Genomic DNA, 25035 nt, shown 5'->3' on the forward strand with positions numbered 1-25035 from the left:
AAATACATGTGTCTATTTAACCTCAGAGCAGGTAGGTATCCCCATGGTGCTCCAAAAACCTTCCTCAAAGGTGACCCCTTGAAGGGACACCTCCAGCCCCCTTTAGCAAAATTTGTGGTTGCATTTTATGATAACTGAAGAATGATTGCCTGGCTCTGTAACAAAATGAGATTGTTCAGACAGATTTGGGAGCCGCTTTTGGACAGCATACAAAGGAAAAAACACACATACATTGCTGCACCTACATTACTGTTGTGATTTGGAGTTGGAGAATGACCTCTAGTGGCAGATTGGTAATGAGACATTTATTACTGAGAAAAGTGTCAACCATTCAACTTTGAAACTGTACTGTATGTAGCTATGTAATTGCAAGGCAGATTTCTATGTACCACATCTTTAAGAGTAAAGTGAGCCCCTCACTCCCATCCTTGTCCACTGCCTTTGCACTAGAATAATCCCTGTGGGTCAGGTTATGATGACTGCTATTACACATTGAGTCATACAAGCTGTGCTCTTTTGCACTCTTTACATGGGTTTTTCCCCCCATAGTTGGCTACAAAATTTCATGCATATCTACACTGAGTTTCCTCAGAATCATTCCGATAGAAGAGCAGGGTTTGCCCCCCTGTGAAACTAGCAGTGGGATTTGGCTCCAGAAATAAACAGATCTTGGGACACCCACAGAAGTAACTACAGAGAAGCTGAGGCTTTCTGCACTGTTCCCTAAGCTTCCCTCTTCCCTTTGTGTGGGAGGGTGGGCAAACTTTTTGGCCCGAGAGCCACACTGGGGTTGCAAAACTTTATGGAGGACCGGGTAGGGAAGTCTGTGCCTGGCCACCGGCCCCTATCTGCCCCCTCCCACTTCCCACCCCCTGACTTCCCCCCTCAGAACCCCTGATCCATCCAATCCTCCCCCGCTCCTTGTCCCCTAACCGCCCCTGGGACCTCCCCCATCCAAGCCCCCTGCTCCCAGTCCCCTGACTGCCCTTACCCGATCAACACCCCTGCCCCTTACAGGCCCCCCGGGACCCCACGCCTATCCAACCCCCCTGTTCCCCGTCCCCTGATCCCTATCCACACCTCTGCCCCCTGACAGGCCCCCCAGGACTCCCACACTTATCCAACCTCCCCTGTTCCCCATCCCCGACCGGCCCCCCCAGAACCTCCACCCCATCCAACCGCCCCCTACTCCCTGTCCCCTGATTGCCCCCTGGAGCCCTCTGTCCCTTATCCGACCCCCCGGTCCTCTTACCATGCTGCTCAGAACAGCATGTCTGGCAGCCTTGCCGCCCTGTGGGAGCTACACACGCTGCCGCTCTGCTCGGCAGGAGCCCGCAGCTCCGCCGCCCAGAGTGCTGCCCGCGTGGCTGTGGGAGATGGGGACAGCAGGGGAGGGGCTGGGCGCTAGCCTCCCTGGCCGGGAGCTCAAAGCCATAATTTGCCTACCTCTGATGTAGAGGGAGTTATGTTTAGTTTGACTAGCAACAACTCCTAGGTGGATTGTCACTTGGAAATCTACCCAGAACTGAGGGATCAGGAGGTGGAGAGAAGTGGTTTCTTGCCCTCTTTGCTGGCCTTAAGTTGTGAAACCCATATTAAACAAAAGGGCTTTCAGGAGAGCTGGAGGCAAATAAAGGTCCCACTTCAGATTTGGGGACTGTTGCCATGTATTTTAACACCCTCTACTTTTTGTACCAGAGAATAACCCCATGTGTAGCCCCATTTATTTTAGGTCTCTCTCTGTGCCATTGCTTTAACCAACATGCAAGGAAATGGAAGATGGTAAAGGGTGAACCAGAGAAGTTCCTGTCTGAGAATTATTTTAAAAAGAACTAGAATACTGAACAATAGTAAGTACAGTCACACCATTGTAAATCAGGAATGACACCACTGAAGTCAATGGAGTTTCATTCATGTGAAACTAGCATAAAAGAGAGGAGTATCAGGTCCCCAGAGTACTGCTCACAGCCGTGCTTGTAAATTAAATAATTTCTACATGAAGAGCATGAGGCTATTATATTAAGAAATTGTTTTAATGTATTCTGTTAAAGCACCACTCAAATTCTTCTAAAAATACTTTATTAATTTAATACTCTGGGTTACGTCTCAGGTCTGGTGCTTTTCCTGCTGGGCTCTGCCTGACTTCTCTAGTCAAATTTCATGTTCATGAGATCTCTGGGTCAGTGTATCCCAGAACGCATTGTGAAGTAACAGATTCAGGAGATCTAAGGACAAGAGTTGATCAAGCAGAGATTGTCAGCTCCACTAAGACCCTAAGAGGGATTTCAGCAAAATTATTGGAGGAAGATTTTTGGGAAGAAGAAAGGAGTTTCAACAAATGGTTGCAAACCTAGCCAAGAGCTTAGATATGGTTCTTCTTTCAATTTGGAATGAGGGTTGGACACTTTTTTATTCCTTATGAGCCATATTAAGCATACATAAGAAGTTTCTGCTTTTCCAGGAAACACAGACTGCACTTTGAAGAGAAGGACAGAGCCCGAACTGGAGCAGTGTAAAACTCAGTCCTGTGGTCACAATGGGTTTGAACCATTTATGCTTTTTTGTTTGTTTGTTTGTTTCATTTAACTTGGGGTTATGCCTGATGAGTTTCACTTTGAATTTTGCATTCAAACTTACCTCAAACTCAAAGCCAAACTTAGCTGAAGCCAATGATTTGGTGTGGTTTCATATAGAAATCATTATTATTATTTATTTGTATTGCGGTAGTGCCCACTCAAGGATCTGTGCCTAATTGTTCTAGACACTGCTCACAAATGTAATGAAAAGACAGTCACTGGCTTGCAGAGTTAATAAGTAATGTGAGACTGTCTATTTTCTCATGCCTGCCACCCAAAATGATAGATCCTTCTCAACTGCCCATAGAAAGGGAAGATTTGAAAACAGGCCCAGATACAATCAAAACTAAGCCTGAAATATAGCTCAAGTTATTCAAAAGATTTGCCAAGCTGGTTTCAGTAAAACAATGCCAACCCCCAAACCTGGTGAAAGTTTTGGCTTATGTAACAAAAGTCTCACAGAGATCTTGCCCTAATCATTATCTTAAACTGGCCCAACTCATCTCAGTTCACAAAATGAATGTAGTAGTTTGAATTCAGTGCCAAGCCTAATTTGCAAAAGGAGGAATGTTTTTTTATATGTACCCATTTCATCCCCGAGCTGTGATATGGTTCAATCACTATTGACTCCAAGTTAAGGAGAGGCTGACAGCTAGCATGTCACTTATTTTAAGATATCTGTGGCTGTCAAATTCAAAACTCCAAAGAAAAACAAACAAAATACAGGATTTCAAAAACATGTGAAATCAGAGCTGTCATCTCTCTCAAGGATTTTCCATTGTGCCTGCTGTACTATTTTAAAGCTAAGATTTCCCAGATGTTTAGTAGAAATCTTTGAGGGATATTTTCTCATGACGACTGCAACACTCTTGGATTTAACCTTTTCCTAATGTATTTTAATTAATTTAAACTTTAGCGTTTATTCTGCAATCCCTGTTCTGTTACCATAAGAACATAAGAACGGCCATACTGGGTCGGACCAAAGGTCCATCTAGCCCAGTAGCCTGTCTTCCGACAGTGGCCAATGCCAGGTGCTCCAGAGGGAATGAACAGAACAGGTAATCATGAAGTGATCCATCCCCTGTCACCCATTCCCAGCTTCTGGCAAACAGAAGGTTACCATCACCAAGGTAACCATAATACAGTAAGTCTGGATGTCTTGGATAGGTTCTGAAAGCTTCTCGTTTCAAATTTGGGGACATACTTTTCTATTCAGAACAACAAAATATGGCAGAGAAAACTTGAAAACTGTGGAAGGGGTAGAGCAGCACCTCTACTGAGTATTCCCTCCTGCCTTTCAGAGGCCATGAAGATACCAGTGCTCTAACTTTGTCAGGGGTAGGCCTCTACTGCTTTGAGCCACGGTCGAGCAGAGAAGCAGCCACTCTCCATGGCATGCTACTTTAGATAAAAGGTGGTTTATTGAATGAAAATCCACTTGTAAGTTACTGCTGACGGGACTAACAGTAATTCTCACTTTGTGCCCCTCACAGGGAATGGGGGTTAGGGTGCCGATAAATAGGCAAAAACAACATGGCTCCCTTTTGAGCTGTGCGGTAATGGAAGGAGGCCAGTTAGCTGGTTGGGTGGGAGGATGCATCATAGGGATCCATGGGAATCTGTGGATCCACTTCTACTGCAAGTCAGCTTCCCTCACATCCCACACCCTACCCCTTCCATGCCCCCCTCCAAACCCTTCACTTAGGGGAGAATTAGGCAGAAGCTTCTCGAGTTCAAGGTTTTAACACTCTCTAGACTCCTTAGGAGGATAGCAGTTGGCTCCTGGGTCAGAAGTGCCAGAGAATGTACTGTTTTTCTGATGCCAAAGAACCACTAAAGATCACAATATTAAAAGACAGCAACAAGTCCAATCTCCCCAGAGACTTACTATAGTATGAGCCCAGCATGAATTGTATGTGATCTCGATGTAGCGGAGAAGCCTAATAGGGCAGAACGTTCATGGATCAAGTAGGGCACCAAGCTATTTATCTTAACGTTTCTGAGCCTTGCAAATTGTTCTGGTTTGTGTTTGGGCTAAGATTCTAGCTGGTCGTATTACTTTAAAATAAAACCAGTTCACTCATCCAATACTATATAGTGTCTTTATTAGACTATTGCAAATCACTTTATTTTGCCTCTCTTGCTAAACCCATACATAAACTGCAGACTGATTTAAATGCTGTGGCTAGATTGCTTACATTCACTGCCCATAATCACCATATTACATCAGAAATCAAGTCATATAATTGGCTTGGATTTACCTGACATATTGATTTTAACTTGGCATTTATGGTCTGCAAGGGTGCAAATGGATTGGGCCTGGTGTACACTGCTGGCAGATGGTTTCTTGTCGCCCTCTCTCCGCACTCCCTTGCTCTGACACATGCTAAGATGTTTTTCAGCGAGCTAAGAGCTGTTTGTTGTTTCATCAGTAAAGGTAACATTAAAGTCCTTTGAAGCTAGGCCATTAGCCTCTTGGGGCATAAGTTTAAAAATGTTCTATTACTGTTTTTAAAACAGCAGTTTTGCCTCGTCTACACTGACTCAGCCAATTGTTTATCCCACATTGGCAGAAAGCATTTGCAGACCTCTGTTGTAATAAAGTAATTTCCTAGCAAAGATAAAACTTCCAGTGTAGACAGGGCCATACCCACCAAAACTCAATGTGAAGCCATGTCAAAACCTTATGTTAACATTGTTTTTAATGTGGGTATCTAACATTTGCCACATAATGATGATGGCTGTTTTCCTATAACCCTCTGAGAGGTTACTGAAATGAGAGGCACTGTAGAATTAAAGCTCAGTTTGTATTTTTTTTTTTTTTACACTCATACCACATCATACACTTACAGCTATTTTCAAAATAAAAGACAAACAATTATGGTACAGAAGATCTATAAAATATGGTTTATAGGGCCAGTTACTGTATGGACAGAAGAGGACTATTAGTGTAATTTTAAAATGGCTCATTTTTCTGCTAACTTAAAAAAATATGTGGCTAATTCACTAGCTTAATAATATAAGTGGGCAGATGTCACCACATTTTTTCAAAAGGATCTGAGAAGAGACATATCTGAACAATCCCATGTTCTTATGAAATGGAATATTTTTCCACTTTTATTTCAAACTTCTTCTATATGCTGCACTTCTTGTCTGCAATGATGAGACTAATTAATAAATTATTAGGGTAATGTTTATTGCAGTTTTAATTGAAGATGGAATGGAATACAAAACCAGAAGGGCTCTGTTTCCTAGATCAAAGTTTAATACAGCTCAAAATAATAGCAATCTCATCAGAACAACTGGTTTCCATCATTTGGGAACAAAATCTTGCAAGATTTTTAGTACCAAATATCAAAATCCCTAGTTGTAGTTTGGCCTTGAATTTGAATTCTAGCCTTAACCAAATATAGATCCAAACATCTTTCTCCTTGGGCTAACACAGTGTAAAATACTTTCATCTCCTGCATCAATATAAAGTGTATATTTTCAGTATCTAGAATATATCTCATTCTTCATCTTATGCCACAGGATTCATTTTATCACTCCAGACTATGTCCCACTTCCTTCATCATTACTTACAGATAAGTTTTAAATTCCAAATAGTAGAGCTGGCTGGAAAATGGTAAATATTGTCCACAAAATAATTGAAAAGAAACAAAAATAATAATTTTCACAGCTATCCCCTAGTTTTTCAACAAAAAACTAAACATCTATTTTATTTATTACTATTTATTTATTTGGCATTTTGGTAACATTTATAGTTTTGGGGGGGCTTTTGTCCCCCAAATTGAAACATTTTGAATGAATTAAAAATTTCCTGCAAATTTGTTTTTAAAAGAACAAGGTTTTATTAGAAAAAAAACCCTTGATAGAGAATTTTCAACCAGCTTTACTGAATGGTGGTTGGTTATTAACTAGTGACTGACTTTGGAAGTTTTGCAAATGAATTAACCCTTGTCTTGGGGAATTGTTTTCTTTACTCTTTGTTCATTTCTTCCTTAAAAAGACAAAAACACAATCTTGGAAATTATGGGCCAAAAAACAGTGCACTCCCTAACACAGGGCAAAGGTTGCACAGTTAAAATCACAAAGTCAAAAAATAACAGTAAGGGCTGAAATCCTGACATCATTGAAGTGAATGGCAAAACTCCTATTGACTTTAATAGGAGTCATGATTTCCTTCAAGGTCCCAACAACTATATTAATTTAGCAGCATTCACCATATGTACCACTTTCTATCCCTCCGTCTTGTTAAAGAGAGTTAGTATACTTCTGTTGAGGTTGACAGATGTGTATTATGCATGACAGCTAAGTTAACGTTGCAGTTGGAACCTTGGGCCAGATCCTCAACTTGTATAAGTTGTTGTAGCTCGGTTGTAATTAATAGAGCTGTGACATTTTACCCCAGCTGAGGATCTGGCCCCTTATCTTTGTTGTTGCCTGGCTTTTTGTTATTTTAACTGTACAATTGTCAGATTGTCCATCTAGTACAGAATCCTTTCTCCAAGGGTGGACAGCGGCCGATGCTTCCAAGGGAAGTGCCAGAAACAATGCAGCAGGCGGTTATGAGATGACCTTCACGTAAGGAAAGTTCATTGCTATTAATGTTTTACTGAAGTGGGGAGCCCCACTTTAAGGAGGATTCCCGAGATCACTTCATAAGGGGGTCCAGTAGAGTCATGTTGCTGAAGTGTTTGCGGGTTCCAGGGCCAGCATAGATGGCCCTTACCTCTAGTCAAGTTAGAGAATCTGTGGGCTTTGGAGGTAGAACTGCAGTTTGATCCAATGAGGCACCCCCTATTTGATTAAACAATTTGGAAGGAAATCCATGAGGTAAGAGTTTTCCTCTCTATGTCTCTATCCATAGGAAAGGTCAATCTGGTCCTATGTTAGGGACTATTATGTGGCTGGAGGTGTCATAATGCCTAAAATCTTGAGTTCTTGACCACTGGATATTTTTGTAACAGAAGAGACTTAACCTCTCCCCACTTTCCTGGCTAAATTCCAACTGGCTAACAACAATGTGGCCTACCTACATTTCCTCTGTAGTTTCAATTCCATCTTGAATTGTTGTATAGTGTTGCTATGCATTGATCATGAAAGCATCTCTCTGCTACTGCAGAAGTGGCTCCCTTTCACTAGTAAGGGAAGTGATCCAGGTATGTAAAGCTTGGGGAGCACTTTGGGATGCTTGGATGAAAGAGACAATATAAATGTGAGTACCATTATATGTAAACAAGTGTTACTGTCTAATTTGTTTTCCGCTACATGCTTCAGGAGGATATGGCAACATTTTGAACTAGATTTTTTAGAAATCCATGATTTTTTATTTTCATAAAAGATGACTTTATATTTTTCCAAATATATATCTTTCCTCTGCCCCATAAAAAAAACAACCTCCTTACAACAGCAAACTAAAATAAGTAAACCAAAACACAAATATAATATATGTAGGCTGTAGTGCGAAATTACTGAAGTTCATGTAGTAGTTAATGTATTCTGCATACCAAATATACATTTTCCTCTCACTATATTAGGATTTATGGTACTGTAATCAGAAAATATGTTACAATATAGACAAGGTGGGTGAGGTAATATCTTTTATTGGACCTATTTCTGTTGGTGAGAGAGACAAGCTTTTGAGCTTACACAGAGCTCTCTTTCCAGTCTGGAAAACCAACTCAGAGTGTACCTCACCCACCTTGTGTCTCTAATATCCTGGGACCAACACGGATACAGCACTACGGCATGTTACTATATTTCATTTTGATGAGAAGAAAAACTCAGGAATTGAGACCTTGAACTAGTATTCTCTCCATTGAACACTAGAGGACACCAAAACCACAGACACAATTAAAGGGTTTGATGCTGATGCTTTTGAGCATTTCAGACAGATGCTTCAACCTCACTCCTGTGACTTTGATTTAGCTCTTACTGGAAGCCCTTTGGCTTCTCATTTTTAAGAAGAGTGAACCGCTTAGACTATTTCTTCCAAGCATTAAATGTCTAAAAGTATGGTTATGTAGCTAGTTGAAAGAAATGGGTGTTTCATGGAAATATGATTTATTTGTCCCTCAGATACTTGAGAGCTCCTTGGCTGATACCTGCTGTATTTGAGTTCTGAGTAATGTTGTTGAGACAGAACCACAGAACACCCAGCAGAAACACATGTCGTTTCAAATGAAACAGCATGGCCCATTTCAGGGAAGAAACAGTACTCCTTTACTGGTTCCATATGTGGTGTCTGAAGGGTTCAGTGAAGTAGAACATTCAAGAGCACCGATTGCATTTTTGATTAAGCAAAAACACTACCTTTTAATACATTCATGATTTTGAATTTCTAGAACCAGTGCTTATGACAAAATACCCCAGGGCCCATGAGTGTGGAAGAGCCAGGAAATGTTCAGATACCTCTATATCATACACCAGAAAACAAACACTCTTTAAAGAAATTATATTCATCCTTCAACTATAAAAGATGGAAATCTATTTGAAGAAAATGTTTTCTACCTACCACATTGACAGTTTAATATTAAACAAGTGATCCGCTTGTATGCAAAAATCAACCAACTGTATTTATGTAATACATGATAGTGATGCAACTCTAGAATAGGCTTTTTAGCAATGATTCATTTCATAGCAATATACAACTGGTGGAGTGTAATAAAAATACTATTGTACTTGTGGGCTTCTGACTAGGATCAGATGGTACTAGCTAACAAAAAATCCTCTCAGTAAGTTGAAAGTTACTCCTTCTTTATGAAGCTACTCAGACCTTGCTTTGTCACAAAATTGACAGCCCTTGGACACTATAGCAATCCAAGATTGAAATTTTGGTACACCCATAAACCCTACAAATTCAAGCAAATAGCTATACCACATAGTTTTTATTCATGCTTGTTTTCATCATGTAGCCTTCATCTTACTTTGAACTTCATTTCACTTTGAGGTAGAGTACACACAGATTTTTTTTTTAAGTTATGCAAAGTTAAAAGTTAAATCAGACAGGGGAAATCTTACCCTTGAAAGAAATCAAAACAACTGGACACTGTAAGTTATATATTTTCACTACTTTGTTTAAAGTAGCCCATTGCTGTACTTAAAACACTTCACATCAGTGTGTTATTTATGCTGCTGTAAACATATAGAAAAGCATGAAAGTCACATTTTCCATTGCATTCAAGGAGACAAATTTAATACTACAGCTATTGGAAATCTGTTTTATGATTCATGTGAAAGGTGTAGTTAAATGCAATGCTAGCTGCAGTCTGTAACAGCCTAAACACTGCAAGTACTAGACAGTTGTTAACTGAAAGAAAACATATTGGGCTAGATTCATTGGCATGCTCAGTCTTTTTTGCACCTCTCCACAAAGCATTTGGAGCGTACTTATGAATCTGTCCCAGTATATTTAATAAATACATTCTAATACTGAGACAGTCCATGAATGAAGAGTATCAATTATATAAAGATAGATATAGTGTGACCTAATGTGATCTAATATTAACAAGGGAGGAATCTCAGAAAAGCAGGGCCATCAGGGAACTGGTTACAGTTCCTTGATTCTAAAGGGGCAGAGATCATACACTGAGCCTTGGAGCAGGTTGGAGCATCTTGGAGACTCCTTTAACTTCTCCCTGATAATCCCCCTTAGAGGCCTTGTGCCATCTGAGCATAACCAGAACGCAGTGTGCTGTGACTACATCACTTCCCTGTTCATACCCAAACTCAGCCTATCCCCTGGGCTGGGACAAAGTATGAGAGAGGGAGGTGAAGGGGCCAGCTCCACACCAGCTGAGAGCTCCCCAAGCTAGGGAATTCAGCTCTGCTTGCTTTCTGCCCCCATCTGTGCCACTCAAGCAGTGCAAAGAAGCTGGAATACAAACCAGAATCTGGCCCCACATGCCTGCAGATCTACAAAGTGAGTCAGAGCCAGTTTCTTTTAAACAATTGTTATACTTTAGCTTAACCCCACTGTCATCATTTAAAGCCCAGTATCTCTGCAGAACTAACAACTTGAAAGTCAGAATAACTCATTATGAATTAAGGACCTGATCCAAAGCCAATTGAAGACAATACGAGGCTTCAAAAGGCATTGGATCAGGCCCTAATTATTCCCCCTTGGTCTTTAGCGCCCAGTTTTGTTGATGTTCAGGGCATGCTGCAAAGCTCATCTCTTTTCTGAGGCTTTTGCAGATGGAGGGCTGAGCTGAGGGGTGGGATGCGGGATTGTGAATGTGGAGTCAAGGGCATTGCATATTGGTTTCAGGGAAGGTGCTGACTTTTTTATTGTATTAGTTTATCGCAGTCTTACTATTTGGTGAATGTGTCTAGAGCTCTGGAAAAGCCTTGTGTGTGTATATATATAATTCTACAATAAAGAAGGCTTATTTCCTTCATATAGCCATCATGTGGCTCTGGAACTAGGAGAAGTCAATGGCAGAGCCGACAAATGTAATATCTCATGCACATAACCATTTTGCTCATCTTTTTGCTCTTCAATTCCACCTTCATCATGTTGTAAAAGCATTTTGGATTTTTATTTTTAGGGGGGAAAAAAACCATTCAGTTAGAAAGATCTTACTCCTGCAACTGAAAAATGTGGTTTCAGAGTAGCAGTCGTGTTAGTCTGTATCCGCAAAAAGAACAGGAGTACTTGTGGCACCTTAGAGACTAACAAATTTATTTGAGCATAAGCTTTCGTGGGCTACAGCCCACTTTTTCAGATGCATATAGAATGGAACATATATTGAGGAGATATATATACACACATACAGAGAGCATGAACAGGTGGGAGTTGTCTTACCAACTCTGAGAGGCCAATTAAGTAAGAGAAAAAAAACTTTTGAAGTGATAATCAAGATAGCCCAGTACAGACAATTTGATAAGAAGTGTGAGAATACTTACAAGGGGAGATAGATTCAATGTTTGTAATGGCTCAGCCATTCCCAGTCCTTATTCAAGCCTAAGTTGATTGTATCTAGTTTGCATATCAATTCCAGCTCAGCAGTCTCTCGTTGGAGTCTGTTTTTGAAGCTTTTCTGTTGTAAAATAGCCACCCGCAGGTCTGTCATTGAATGACCACACAGGTTAAAGTGTTCTCCCACTGCTTTTTGAGTATTATGATTCCTGATGTCAGATTTGTGTCCATTAATTCTTTTGCGTAGAGACTGTCCGGTTTGGCTAATGTACATGGCAGAGGGGCATTGCTGGCATATGATGGCATATATCCCATTGGTAGATGTGCAGGTGAACGAGCCCCTGATGGTATGGCTGATGTGATTAGGTCCTATGATCATGTCACTTGAATAGATATGTGGACAGAGTTGGCATCAGGCTTTGTTGCAAGGATAGGTTTCTGGGTCAGTGTTTTTGTTCAGTGATGTGTGGCTGCTGGTGAGTATTTGCTTTAGGTTGGGGGGTTGTCTGTAAGCGAGGACAGGTCTGTCTCCCAAGATCTGTGAGAGTGAGGGATCATCTTTCAGGATAGGTTGTAGATCTCTGATGATGCACTGGAGAGGTTTTAGTTGGGGGCTGAAGGTGACAGCTAGTGGTGTTCTGTTATTTTCTTTGTTGGGCCTGTCTTGTAGGAGGTAACTTCTGGGTACTTATCTGGCTCTGTCAATCTGTTTTTTCACTTCAGCAGGTGGGTATTGTAGTTTTAAGAATGCTTGATAGAGATCTTGTAGGTGCTTGTCTCTGTCTGAGGGATTGGAGCAAATGCGCTTGTATCTTAGAGCTTGGTTGTAGACAATGGATCGTGTGGTGTGTCCTGGATGGAAGCTGGAGGCATGTAGGTAAGTATAGCAGTCAGTAGGTTTCCAGTATAAGGTGGTATTTATGTGACCATCGCTTATTAGCACAGTAGTGTCCAGGAAATGGACTGCTTGTGTGGATTGATTTAGGCTGAGGTTGATGGTGGGATGGAAATTATTGAAATCATGGTGGAATTCCTCAAGGGCTTCTTTTCCATGGGTCCAGATGATGAAGATGTCATCAGTGTAGCACAAGTAGAGTAGGGGCGTTAGGGGACGAGAGCTAAGGAAGCATTGTTCTAAGTCAGCCATAAAAATGTTGGCATACTGTGGGGCCACGCGGGTACCCATAGTAGTGCCGCTGACTTGAAGGTATATATTGTCCCCAAATGTGAAATAGTTGTGGGTGAGGATAAAGTCACAAAGTTCAGCCACCAGGTTAGCTGTGACATTATTGGGGATACTGTTCCTGATAGCTTGTAGTCCATCTTTGTGTGGAATATTGGTGTAGAGGGCTTCTACGTCCATAGTGGCCAGGATGGTGTTTTCTGGAAGATCACCGATGGATTGTAGTTTCCTCAGGAAGTCAGTGGTGTCTCGAAGATAGCTGGGAATGCTGGTAGCGTAGGGCCTGAGGAGAGAGTCAGACAATCCTGATGTTAGGGTGCCAATGCCTGAGATGATGGGGTGTCCAGGATTTCCAGGTTTATGGATCTTGGGTAGCAAATAGAATACCCTTGGTTGGGGTTCTAGGCATGTGTCTGTACAGATTTATTCCTGTGCTTTGTCAGGGAGTTTTTTTAGCAGATGGTGTAGTTTCTTTAGGTAATCCTCAGTGAGATCAGAGGATAATGGCCTGTAGAATGTGGTGTTAGAGAGCTGTCTAGCAGCCTCTTGGTCACATTCCAATTTATTCATGATGACGACAGCACCTCCTTTGTCAGCCTTTTTGATTATGATGTCAGAGTTGTTTCTGAGGCTGTAGATGGTGTTGTGTTCAGCATGGCTCAGGTTATGGGGCAAGTGATGTTGCTTTTCCACAATTTCAGCCTTTGCACGTTGACAGAAGCAATCTATGTAGAAGTCCAGTCTGTTGTTTCAACCGTCCGGAGGAGTCCACGCAGAATACTTTTTTTTTTGTAGTGCTGGTAGGGGGGGATTCTGAGGGTTAGTATGATGTTTAGAGGTATGTTGGAAATATTCTTTGAGTCGGAGACGTCGAAAGTAGGTTTCTAGGTCACCGCAGAACTGTATCATGTTTGTGGGTCTGAAGGGACAAAAGGAGAGGCCCTGAGATAGGACAGACTCTTCTGCTGGGCTAAGAGAATAGCTGGAAAGATTAACAAAATTGTTGGGTGGGTTAAGGGGGGAGTTTACTCCAAGGAAGGTGGAATCCAGCATAGTCCGAAGTTTTGCATTGAATTTTTTGAATCCTTTTTTCTTCATAGATGAAACCCAACTGATTTTCAAGAGAAAAATCAGTTTTTAAAAAATTAACTGGCAAGAGCCTCATCCCCACTCTAACTGCTTTGCACTGGCCTGGCAGTGCAAAGCTGCCCTAAAGCAGGCTTCCTCGGCCACTTGAGATTCCTTGTGTGCTGTAGCAGTATGTATGTATGAATGTAACTTCCCACCCAGTCCCTGGCTCCGGATGTATGTTCAAGAAAAAGGGGACCTAGCCAAGGCACTCTATGCTTGGAAGTCCCTGGCTACTAGAATAACTTTTTGGGGACCCTGTTCAGCCTGCATAAGTCAGGACAACCCTGAGGCACTGGACTGTGCAGCTGGGCCCCCGATTTGGGGGAAGGGGTCACAAAGGTGGCGTAAAGACCCCTCTGAACCTTTCTGATCAGGGTCTTCTGACCATGTACTGAGTGCAGCATGGCAGGTCCAGAGGATGTGGCCCCATGTTTTTTCCTACCAAGTCTGTGTTATGCCTGCAATGAAGATAACAATGAAAGATAACTTTGTGTTCTGATAGCAAGGCAGGAACATTTTCCCAGACCAGTGAATGGCTGCCCAGAGACAATGTAGCTGCTAGATTGCAATGGAAATCAATGTGCCACACGGAGAATATAGTGTATGTGTTGGGGAAAATGCACAAAATTTATGGCTACCCATTGCATAAGAAAGTCTGGGTGCTATTTTTGTTTCACTGGTGATCATGGAACTGTTAGTAGACTTTATCCTAATTTAATGCATATTTCTGATCCAAAGTCCTTTTATGTGGCTCTGCATGGAAAAGGGCTGTGGTATTTGTCACAGAAAGTTGCAACTGATTAATCTGCTTTTAGAATTTTTAATGTTTTATAGATTAGAATTGTTAATGAGACATAGTTGTGAGTGCAAACTCTTGGTACAGACAGGAGCCACAGAGTCACAGCGGAACAACTTTTTCACCCACTTCAAATTTTCATGTAGCAATGGAAACAACAGAACAACACGGGCAAAACCAGAAGAGAGCATGAACACAATTAACCCCTGACATGCAGTGAAACATATCTCAGTCATTGTTCAGTTTTCTAGACAGTTATGCAGCCTTTCCAACAAAAGTAAACTTCTTGTGCTATGAAATCTTGGCAGGTCACATTTAAAAATGCCAGATGCTCTGCACATTCTGGTAGCAATCTGGATCTTGGGCTTGTTATATTTTCTTCCATGCTAAAATTATATTCAGAACATCCATGTGTCATGGGTAGTTTAGCAACTTAAAGGTTATACAGGCAAGATTAGGACAGTGTGATTTTTCTTTCCTGTATTCAAAGGATAGGATATGATACCCTTAAGTGGTTTACTGAGGCAGCAGGACACCATTTCTGGTATGGATTGCTCAACCTGTATCTAGATTAACACAGAAATTACCTGTGACAGATTCCTTCTAAAGCTATCTGTGAAATCCCCAATCAAAGAAATTCTGCTATTGCCACAATTTTGAAAAACTGAATACAGTAAGGAAGGGCTTGAGATACTATTGTGCCAGAACTCTTATGTCCTTTCTTTACACTCTAAATTCCCTGCTTAGCCAATCACTGTGACGGTTTTTTGCCAAGTCCTATGTAAGCTATGGATCTAAGCCATAAACTTTGGATCCATTAACACGGCAAACATATGTCAATTTGCACATGCCTTGCAACCTTTCATCATTTCACCAATGGTCAATGATTTTCTGAGCCACACTGCTGCATATCCAGTGTGGTCCATTAAACCATTAAAATGCTCTGTGAAAAGTAAAGCTGTTTGAACAAGATGACATTCTGTAAACTTGTTTTCAACATTTATTTCCTGTTCCCTCCCCTCCCCAAAGTGCAAAATTTGAAAGTCAGAAATTGGAAATTTCATCAAATATTGAACATTTTTGACCATCTCTTATGAGAACAATTTCATGTTCCAGAAACCCTACTGGCGTTATGACTGGACTTGTGGAAACTGTTTCAAATTAGACAAGGATCTTGTATAATTGCTGTATCTATAGCTGTGCCTGTTCATTAATATATATACAAAGCAGAATTGCATCTTTTTATAATATACAGTATCGGTTCTTCTCTGGGTCAAATTTATTCAACGAACAATATAGTCATGACTCTGGGAGAACAACTAAAATGACCTGTAAGTTTTCTGGACATGGTAATTGAATTCTGTACTTTCCACTTATTTTCCAGAAATTCCAACGATAAAATTAATACAATGTGCAAAACAAAGGACATGCCTTAGGATCATAAGCAAAAAGCTTCTGTGTATGGCAATGCAATGGTTAGCACCAGCAGTAGCTATGCACAGCTGTAGAAAAAAGGCTTCCTCCTCACACACATACTTTGCTTCATTTAGGTACCTACTGCATATATTTACTTTGATCTCTGTTTTTAGTCAAAGGATTTTACTCCTTTTTGCTGTTATGTTGCAGCCTGAAATATATATTTGTTCTTTGCTTTGCAAAAAGAATTACTAATTATTAGACATTTTAATGACTAAAAATATCATCCACAGTTACATTATACAGGGTAAAAATGTACAAGGAATATCAGTGCTTCAGGGCATAAGACAATCACTAACTGCCTGGAGTTAGGAAGGAAAAAATCCAAAACAAAAACAAAAAACTTTGCCTATGAGCAGATTATTGTGTTAAATTAAAACAGAATAAGGCTTGGAATTGGAGGCAAAGGCAAGGGAAATCAAGGAGCACAGATAAATGAACAGATTAAACTCACAACAATTAGATCCTCCCCAAATAAAAATATCCCTTCTAACAAAAGTAATCAAAACCCCACACAGACGGGGTGCTGCAACAATGTATATAGTGGGGATGCTGAGAACCATTAAACTATACTGTAAACCCTGTATATAATGGAAACCACTTCAAGCCAGGGGGTGCGCCAGTACCCCCAGCACCCCTAGTTCCAGCACCTATGCTCAGAGATTTAAAACAAGCACAAGCCTAGACCTTACCTGCAGGTTTCAGGTGAGTGGAGTATACACATTGCCCCCTATCTGGAGCTCTTTAGGTATGACCAAAAATTAAATACAGTTACAGGTACATAAAAGTCACAGGCCTGACAATTGCTTGTGTGCAATGTGATGCCTATACAAACTTTCAGCTCTGCGTGAACACTCACCAGGCTGTGCACCTACTGTCACTGAGCCAGACTTTCCTCAGCCTGGAGACCTTTCCTAACTAAGAAGGTGCAGAGAGCAAACAATGGATGAAGAACTGGCTGTGTCATCTTGCTATGAAGCAGACAGACTTCTCACTGAGCAGAGTAGGTTCTGGATGTCTCAAACCCTGGCCTTTCCTTGGCCTCCAGAGCAATGGAAGCCTAACTAGTGAGGGACTTCTGCTAGATACGGACTCTGCAAGCTTTATCCCTTTGCAGGTGACTGCTAGACTGGGAGAATTGGCTTCTCTCTCTATCTGATACTTTCAATAGCCAAGGCATTTCATGGGGCATGGGGACAGTCACCCCTTATGATCTGGGTAGCTTCCGGGCAGTGGGGTATCTCTGGCTGAGAGATAATATGAAATTCTCTCCCATACTGAGCAGAGAGCAACTCAGGAGCTACACTTCTTTCTGTGGCTGGAAGCTGATACCCAGCAACCAACTCCCTTCCCCCATGTCTGTCCACCATGTTTAGTGGAGATCTTTGGGCAGGTTTCAGCTATGTGTAGGCTGTCGGGGTTCAACTTCTGCAGTTGGTTGCCCTAGCATGTCAGGCCTCTGGTCTGGTAACTCCTCTCCCTTTTCTCTGTTTCAGCCCCCACAGCTGGGTTGCATCTCAAACACAGGTTACACAGGTAGTTCCAGTTCCTCATCTTTTGCCTCTGTGCTGCTCATTGTCTGTGTGAGCTGCTGGAAGCTGTGTCTCTCTAGCCCTCAATAGGGCCAGGGGGGCTACATAAAGAATCTACAACTGGATCATAATTAACAATTCTGCTGATGTAAGAGCCAGACTAGACTCTCACTCATCCTCTCCCAGTTGTGTTGGTTTCATAGGGCTAATCTGATTAAAAAATAGTAAAACTTTATATTAGTCATTATTGCAAGCAGCTGTGATTGTGAATGAATGCAGATAGCAGATTGGTTCAGCAAGAAGCTGCCACTTTTACACAGTCACTCTTGTTGGGCTCAGTAACTCAATGTATTAGCACACTAGCTTTTCACCTCTGGAAACATGTCTAAGGACACAAGTGACAGTGAATTTGATGGATTTGTTTTATTCTGTCTTTATATGCACCACAAACCCACCACATAATTTAATACCACTTGAGTTTCTAGTTTAGGAGAAGCCCTGGGGTGGAATAGCAAGGGGGCGAGAGATTAGAACTGAGATGCACTGTCAGTGGTATGCGAAGAAATAATGCAGTAGCACCTGCATTCTGCTGGAATAAGCAGTAGTAATAGATATCTTTGTGAGAACAATACCTTATATTGTGTTCTCTCTCTAGATTGTAAGCTTCTCAGGCCAGGGAGGATGATTTCTTAGACACATTATAAAGGATACACACACAGGGTATACATAACATTTCCCTTTCCCTTCTGGATGCTCAAAGCAGAATAATGAGACAGTCCCACCGGACCTTCCTCCAAGGCCCTTCTGCCCAAAAAGTATTTAAAGAAGAAAACAATACATCTTTTTCACATGTGTTCTCCATCTCCCAAGCAGCCTGACACTTGGTTCCTGGAGAGGAGACACTGAGCCTCAGTGTTCATGATACAACTGTTCTGAGCATCAGTTAGGCCACTGAAGCATCAGTAAGCTCAAGGGTCTCATGTGGCCCCTAGCCTAATACAGAAGCTACTCTAGCTATAGGCAGACTGGGCAGCTGCCTAGAGTAGCATATTTCTGAGGACAGCAGATTGGTGGCTGCAGGGGATGAGGCCAGCAGGGCTGCCTGGAGAAAGAGTTGACCAGCCAGGGCTCCGAGGCGCAGGAAGTGGCCCACACCTGGGCTGCTGGGCAGTGGTAGTGCTCCCTCCCCCTCCTCAAACACTTTCCACTCCCAGCACAAGTTAGATCATGGGCATGGCCAGGGCTTGGAGGCCGAGCAGCTCGGGGCTGCACCTGGTGGCACCGTGAGCACTGCCAAGGCTTTGTACACGAGCGCAGTGACCCATCTGGCTCCATGTTGACACCCAGCCCACCCCAGCCACCCCACACCCAGCCCCTGTGGGCCCTGCTGCCTAAGAAGCCCCCAGCCCCTGCCACTGCTGCTTCAACTTGACTGTTTATGGGTTCAGGAGGTTCCTTGCTTGCCTGACATATTGTCCCTGAAGGGGTTAATTGAGTTGCTCAGACTGCCAGTGCTGAGTTGGAACTCTGAGGGAATGTGTATAAACTTGTGGGGGCTGAAGCACTGGTTTGGAGGTGTAAGGCAGCCAGGCTGCAGAGCCCCAAGTCCCAGCGAAGGATGGCAGACATGAAGTCTGCACCTGGAGTATGCCTTAGGGTATGTCTACACTGCAATTAAAAATGCACTGCTGGCCCGTGTCAGCTGACATGGGCAAAGGAACTGTTTAATTGCAGTGTAGACATTTGGGCTTGGGCTGTGACCCTGTGAGGTGGGGCAGTTCCAGAGCTGGGGCTGCAGCCCAAGCCCTAACGTCTACACTGCAATTAAACAGCCCCGAAAGCTTGAGTCAGCTGGCACGGGCCAGCCATGGATGTCTAATTGCAATCTAGACATACCCTTGGAGGCCCAGAGTGAGGAACAGTGACCTGGCTCTGGAACTTTCTCTAAAAAAGTAAGTGGAACAACAAGCCATATAAGGATTGGTTGGAGAAAAAGCCTGTCAGCAAAGCATAAGCTCTCACTCAATAATCCTCCACTTGTGTAGAATATAGCATGCAAGAATACTGCACTGATAAGCAGTAAACAACATGCTACCATTTCAGGAAGTCTTGAAGCTTCATGTTTTTTGTTGTTCTCTGCCAAGTCATGATTTCTTCTTTCATTCACACAGTTCTGTTTCGGGAGAATCTCTAAACAGAAGGTTAGCTCACCTTGTCTAGAGAGAAAGAAAGGGGAGTTTGTTGGTGACTGCACAGTTGGGATGAGTCTATATTACAGGAACTACTGTGTCTGACATCAGTTGTCAATCGCTGGTGACCCCATTGGCCCAAACACGGTTGAACAACGTTCACAGGACAAAAAGTCAAATAGTGGTTAGTAACAGATGTAAAAAGCACTAGTGGTCCCTGTTAGAATGAGGGATGAGCACGCCTCTTGCAACGGGTGTTGAAATGATGAATGCTGCCCATTGGTGAGCCCCCTGTTTGCAACTATCTATTTTAGATTTTTATACCATGCCTATCACTGTGGTATCTAAGTACAAACACTGCCTTCAGCTGTCAATTGCAGCTGCCCCCTCTCCAGGTCAATAACAGAGTTTCTGTATTGTTGATACTGCCAGACAGCTCTCTATATAGCCAGATGCCACAAATTTGTTTGTAAGTGAATTTAGTGCTGTTTGAAAGGTGCCTCTGTTTACCCACAGAAAAGATACAGCACGGGCAGTAGAAGTGCATGCTTCCTCAGTTTTCCTCACCCCTGATCTGGAGCAACCATCTTCAGATTTCCAGTCATCATACCAAACTGGACTATGATTCAGCAAATCAATGGGATTCAAGCACATGCTTAAAGTAGAGTTAAAGTCATAGGTATTTCCAAACCTCTGAGAAGCTGCTTATCTCTGGTCTCTTTCTCCTCCACCTTATCAAAACATTAATCTTTGATATTGTTTAGTGTGATATACAGCAAATTACGTCTCTTAACCTTGATGTGTGTGTCAGCAGACTGATGGACTGGTGTAAAGAAAGTTTAGCAATGCAGAATGTCAATGAACTGTCCTTTGGAAATGATAATGAGGCATAAACTATAACACAGTCAGACATAAACAAACACAGTCAGATCTCCAGTGTTTTTCAAGGGTCCATCCACCATTGGCAGAAGAGAGGGAATTTATGCATAGGGGCCTGATCCTGAAAGGCCTCCACATGCAGAATTCTCATTGACTTCAATAGGAGTTCTGAACAAAGAGGAGTTTGGGGAATTAAAACTTTAATAATTAATGTCCTAAAACCCCACAATGTTATTAGTTTTATCTATTACTTCATGAAGAAACTCTATTAATATCATAACAGATATTGCATATCCGTTAAGTGCAAAAACCAACCCATCTAAAATGGCTCAAAACAAACCTGACATTTGCCAGTAACTGGTTTCCATGGTGAACAAAAAGTTATTTAGTAATTCTGAAAATTATACCAACATGAGCCTCAATGCTTTCAAATATTAAGATTAACTAAGCCAATAAGCATCTATATTGTTTTTTAAAAAATCAACATGAATTTCATTTTATCAGAATGAGAACTGCATAGGATTTACTTATCCTAAGTTTGTCATTTTAAAATGTAGCTTTTACTGGGCTAAACCTGGACTAGAGTCCTATTAAAATGTCTCAGTCTCTTCAGTGATTTGGTGAAATGGATACGATTCCTTCCAGAGGTGAATGTGCTCTTGCCAGATCATTCAAATCTTTGCATCTTTAAACTATACTTTTCCACTGTGCTATGGTGAACTGGACTTTTAGCCTATCATAATCTGGATATAATTAAGAGAGAGGGTTTAGACACTGTGACTTTTCTGTCTCAGCCAGACTGTCGAGGTTAGTTCAGATACCTTGGTGTGTACCCATTACTATTTTTCTTAGCAGCCAAATGCCTCTCTTTTCTCCCGGGAAGAGTACTCAGTCAGCCCTGGAGACTGAGATTATGCCTTTAATACCACCATCAAAATGGCATAAGGGAGGCATTTTTGATGAGACAGCACTAGATATTAGTTTAGCACAGTAGGTATTCACTTTTGAAGCCTTTTAATATGTTTCTAACTCATCCTCCATATCAATAAAATAAAAACCACACAGGAAAATATCTTTTTTCTTATTAGACTGCTAAAAATCCCCAAATTTAGTGATATCTGTTTCCAATTTGTCTTTATGGAATAGAGGCCAAATAGTTGCTTTTCTTCCTACATTCAGAACTCAGCCAAACTGTAGTTTAACCTGGGTGCACCCACACACATTCACCAGTGTGTGCCTTTTAGTCATGATTCTACTCAATACATTTGATTAGGTTGTACAGCATTCCAAACCAGCAGCCCACAAGGCAGGTTCAACCAATACCTTTGCTTTAGTTGCGGTTCTCGGCAGGCCACCATGACGCTTGTTTGTATTTTTAAACCTGGGTTAAATTGTGGCATAACCACAAACCATTGTATGCTATTAACAGTGGGGTTACGATGAATGACTGATAAACAAAATCTTAGCACACTGAGCCTCCTTCTCCCAGTAGTAAACATATGTTGTTAATAAAATGGTTCTAACAGGCTAAGAAATTGGAAGCTTTTTCTTGATTGACAAGACTATAATTTCTAAGTGGGCTAAACAAACAGCATAAAAGTTTTTGTTTTACTTTGTTAGAACGTGTTTAAATAAAACACAAAAGTATATGTTACAGATTCAAATACTTCAATGAATCTTTCTTCCCCAGCCTTGTAGCCTAGTGTAATATTTCTACCTCAATATTCACTGTATGTAGTGCTGAACATAGAGGACTAAAAGCAAAAGGGGGGGCAAAATGTGCTTCCTCTTTCATTCTTCTAAAGGTACAAAATGGAAGGACAGATCCATGGCATGTGTCCCACTCTTGCTCCACCACATTATCATTGGCACAGCTTGGCAGAGTAGCAAGCTGATAAGAAAAGGTACCAGCATGCATGTTGCATGGGACATGACACAGACACCCTGAACTACTGCATGCTAATATAATTCGGTTGTCAGCTGCTCAAAGCATTGTTTCCTGGGTTGGCCTGAGTAGTATGCAGTGGGTTGGAAAAGACAGGTTTGCTCATATATGTATACTGTAGTCTGAATTCTTGAATAAGTCTATCTGTGGAGAACAGGGAGAGCCAGAAAACAAAATCGCCCAACAATGTCTCATTCTACCACCCATTTTTATATTAGGAACACACAAACTCCAAATTCAGCATGACAACTTTTATGCCACAATATCCTATCACAACTTTCATTGCAACATTCAAGGCTACTGAACTTGACCTGTGACATTCTGATCTAATCTGGTGACGCCAGACTGGTTTAGTAGGTTTATATTCTGAACCGTTCCACCAATCCTAATTACCATTGTACTGGAATGGAGGGAGCCGCCAACCAGTAACTTATGATAGGCCAATGTGTTCTGATTACAAACTAATTGGTGTGCTCACACAGGAGCCGTGGAGTCCTCCTACACAATCTCTTGTGGCCTGACCACCTACACAGTGGAGCCTTGGTTGTTACACTTCATAGAGGGGCTTCTGTGCCCATAAGGGAGGAAATGAGGAGATAGGTTTGTCTTTCAGGCCAGGAGTACTTAAGTCAGCAAAAGAAATTACATGCTCAGCAGCACACTCATCTTCTTCTTGTCTCAATCCCTTATCAGACCATGCCTTGCTCACTGACTCTGTGTAGAGAGCAAGAGTGAAACATGGCTTTGGATAGATGGGAGCGGGGATGGGGAGATGAGGTGAAATGCTTGATAGAAGGATCATGTGCCAATCAGACAGGCTCACAGCATAACCCTCTTAAACTGCAGCCAGGTAGGGGGAAAAAAGATATTTCAAATGTTTCCCTTTTAGGCTGAAGAAGTTAAGAACAGACCCTGGGCTCCTGGCCTGCTGCCACTCTGCTACATCATCCCTTCTTGAAGATACAGCCAGGGAAGGACTAGATTTTGTAGCCAGGGTGCTATGAAAAATTGAAGCTTGGGATCTGCAGTTCCTTGGGCTTTTTGTGCAGCTGGATCTCTCAGCTCCATGACACTGCTGCATGATGTGTCCCATTCCCAGTATGTGCATACCCTATCATCGGCTCTGGAAAACAGCTAGGGTGGTCACTGCTGCCTCTAGCAACAGTGATTTATGATACAACATACTTTGCTCTGATTGCCTACAAGGGATACTTGCACTGTACAGGCCATGTAGAGTGCCCCTGATTCCTCCTATTTTGGCAGAGGAAAACATCTACATTACAGTGACTTGAGTGAGGAGAGGCATACATGCAACTATAGAGGAAAAGTATGCAATTCCTCTGCATATCATCCCCTTCCAGCTTCCACCCTCCTCAGCAAGAATTGTGCCATTTAGTTCTCCTATCTTTCGAGCTATGGCCTGGAGCACAATAGCCCTGGAAAACCTCTAAATACAGCATAGACTAAGATAAAACTGGACATTTTAAAGTATGTGCTAATTTGGATTATAGGTCCAGGCTGTATCCAATCAGCTGTCTGATCTCAGTGTATTCTTGTCAATGTAAGTAGAACAAATGCTCAATTGTCCATGAAATTTGTGAACCAAACAAGTTCAGCTCCTCTTAAAGAGAAGAAACAAAGATTAAATTGATGTTAATTTGAGAAAGCAGCTGTAGTAGCAGAAGCAGCAACTTCTGACTCCATCTGTACATGTATTTCCCCACACTCTGAGCCATCTTGTGTTCACTGTTACCCTTGTGTAAAGTCAGTGGAGTTACTTCACATGTACATTAATGTAACGGAGAGTAGGATCTGGCATTGTACAGCCATTTTTTTCTCTTCCACTATTATGTATGCTAGTAGGAATAAAGCTGCCGCTTAAGTCAAAGAGCTGAACAGATATGTCAGGGGTTTAAACTGTAGTCACAAAGATTAACAAAATACTATATTACTACATTTGTCAGAATAAAATTGCTTCACTTATACCTTTTTTTAAAAGTGGTTACTAGAAATTGATCTGTAGCTATGTTAGACACATATGTATGATATTGTTGCTGTAGAAAAATATTTTCACGAGATTTCTGCTTTCATCTTACAGAATCAGGCTGTGGAAGTAGGAGAGAGATCTAGGCCCCCTAACAGGTCAGAGTGCATGTCAGACCCATCCTCAGCAGAAGAACTGAGTCACTGGCATTCAAAAGACTGTTGTGTGTTGTCCTCCTCCCAGGGAGTGGCCCTGCTGAGCTGCATGAATTGTGATAGTTTGGGCTTGGAAAGGGTTTGGCCAGCCCCCTTTGTTTTCCTTTACACCTTCTTAGAGTTTGGCTTCACATCTCTCAACTTTTACAGACTATATGGGGGCAGAGAAGTGTGTATGTGGGTGGGGGAATGGAATTCTAGGGAAG

The sequence above is a fragment of the Terrapene carolina genome, unplaced genomic scaffold (assembly GCF_002925995.2).
Source record: "Terrapene carolina triunguis isolate 2854851 unplaced genomic scaffold, T_m_triunguis-2.0 Scaffold66, whole genome shotgun sequence".
Lineage (NCBI taxonomy): Eukaryota > Metazoa > Chordata > Testudines > Emydidae > Terrapene > Terrapene triunguis.